Raw genomic sequence first — 2,858 nt, forward strand, 5'->3', positions numbered from 1 at the left:
CAGAGTGACAATATACAGCCTTGACATACTCCTTTTCCTATTTGGAACCAGTCTGTTGTTCCATGTCCAGTTCTAACTGTTGCTTCCTGATCTGCATACCGGTTTCTCAAGAGGCAGGTCAGGTGGTCTGGTATGCCCATCTCTTTCAGAATTTTCCACAGTTTATTGTGATTCACACAGTCAAAGGCTTTGGCATAGTCAATAAAGCAGAAATAGATGTTTTTCTGGAACTCTCTTGCTTTTTCCATGATCCATCGGATGTTGGCAGTTTGATCTCTGGTTCCTCTGCCTTTTCTAAAACCAGCTTGAACATCTGGAAGTTCACAGTTCATGTATTGCTGAAGCCTAGCTTGGAGAATTTTAAGCATTACTTTACTAGCGTGTGAGATGAATTCAGTTGTGCGGTAGTTTGAGCATTCTTTGGCATTGCCTTTCTTTGGGATAGGAGTGAAAACTGACATCATCAAAATCTACAAACAATAAATGCTGGACATGGTGTAGAGAAAAGGGAACTCTCTTGCACTGTTGGTGGGAATTGAAGACAATACAGCCACTATGGAGAACAGTATAGAGGTTCCTTAGAAAACTGGAATAAAACCATTATATAACTCAACAATCCCACTACTAACTATATACTCTGAGGAAACCAAAAAATTTAAAAAGACACATGTACTCCAAAGTTCACTGCAGCTCTATTTACAATAGCTAGGACATGGAAGTAACCTAGATATCCATTGACAGATGTATGGATAATGAACCTGTGGTATATATATATATAATGGAATATTACTCAGCCATGAAAAGGAATGCATTTGACTCAGTTCTAATAAAGTGGATGAACCTGGAGTCTATTATATAGAGTGAAGTAAGTCAGAAAGAAAAAAACCAGTATCACATTTTAACACATATATATGGAATCTAGAAAGATGGTACTGATGAACCCATCTTCAGGGCAGCAATGGAGACACAGACATAGAGAACAGACAGGTAGACACAGTGGGGGGTGGAATGAGAAGGTGGGATAAATTCAGAGTGTAGCATTAAAACATATATATTACCATATGTAAAATAGATAGGCAGTGGGAATTTGCTGTATGATTCAGGGAGCTCAAATCCAGTGCTCTGTGACAACCTAGAGGTGAGATGGAGTGGGAGGTAGGAGAGAGGTTTAAGAGGGAGGGGGACATACGTATGTAGTCATAGATGTGCTGTGCTTAGTCACTCAGTCATGTCTGACTCTTTGTGACCCCATGGGCTGTAGCCCGCCAGGCTCCTCTGTCCATGGGATCCTCCAGGCAAGAATACTGGAGTAGGTTGCCGTGTCCTCCTCCAGGGGATACTCTCAACCCAGGGATTGAACCCAGTTCTCCTGTATTGCAGGCAGATTCTTTACTATCTGAGCCACTAGGGAAGTCATAGGTAGTCATAGGTATATATATGTATGTCCCCCTCCCTCTTAAACCTCCCTCCTGCCTCCCATTCCATCCCATCCCTCTAGGTTGCCACAGAGCACTATGATTGGCTTCCCTGGTGGCTAAGACAGTAAAGAATCCACCTGCAATTCGGGAGACCTGGGTTTGATCCCTGGGTTGGGAAGATCCCCTGGAGGAGGGCATGGCAACCCACTTAAATATTCTTGCCTCAAGAATCACCATGGACAGAGGAGCCTAGCAGGCTGCACTCTATGGGGTCACAAAGAGTCAGACATGACTGAGCAACTAAGCACAGCATAGCACATACCTTTGACTGGTTCGTGTTGATATATAGCTGAAACCAACACAATATTATAAAGCAATTATCCTCCAGTTAAAAATAAATTTACATGAAAAAAAAAAAAAGAATCCACCTGCCAATGCAGGAGATGCAGGTTCAATCCCTGGGTTGGGAAGGAAATGGCAACCCACTCCAATATTCTTGCCTGCAAAATCCCATGGACAAAAGAGCCTGGCAGTCCACAGCCCATGGGTGCCGGGAGCCAGCTCAGGAGATCCCACCCATGACAAGGTCATGCGGAGGAGACCTGACAGGCAAGGCGGATCAGGACTCAAGGGACTCCCTGGACCTGCTCGAGCATCTACCCTAAAACCAAAATCTGTCTGTCTACTGTTTACTATGCCTTTCACCAACTCTTCTGACACTAACAGGGGACTATCCCCGACCACCTTTCTCTGAAGAAAATCAACTTAGGGCTCTAGTTAATGAGTCTGAGCATGAAAGGAGTATTTCCATTCAAATCCCTCTGTTGGCATTCTAGCTTGCTTGGCAGGTTTATCCATACTCTTGCAACTAACGCAACATCCCAACCATGACCTTCGAGCGGTGAAAAAGTTTTATTAGAATACTGCATTGTTGAGCCAATGCTTGCTTACCCATTGTGCGCCTGGGAGTGCATTAGTTGATATAGTTGGAATGTAGAAAAAACAAGTAATAGCTTTGGCATTAGCAACATTAGACCTTTGAGTTAATAAGTTCTTTCTTTCTTGTAACCCACTACACTTTTGCTCCATAAGAATGTAACTTTATTTAGTACTTTCTGCATGACTCTGCATCTTTCACTTCTGGAAATGTGTAACTCAGGATATAAAAGCTCCTTTTGAAAATAAAGTTACAGACCCGCTTCACCTAAGCTTGGTCTCCCCGTGTCATCTCTTTTGCCGACGCCATTCATCCTGAGGGTATCCCTGGACTCTCCTGAGGCTGGACCCCGACACATGGGGTCACAAAAGAGTTAGACATGACTTAGCGACTAAACAACAACCACCACCACAGAGTTAGGATGCTATTGTACATTTATGATTCAGTAAAATAAAGGGGAAAATGCATTTTGAATTTCAGCAAAACCTTCCTCCCAGATTCTT

Source organism: Bison bison, unplaced genomic scaffold, assembly GCF_000754665.1.
Source record: "Bison bison bison isolate TAMUID 2011002044 unplaced genomic scaffold, Bison_UMD1.0 scf7180017864057, whole genome shotgun sequence".
Lineage (NCBI taxonomy): Eukaryota > Metazoa > Chordata > Mammalia > Artiodactyla > Bovidae > Bison > Bison bison.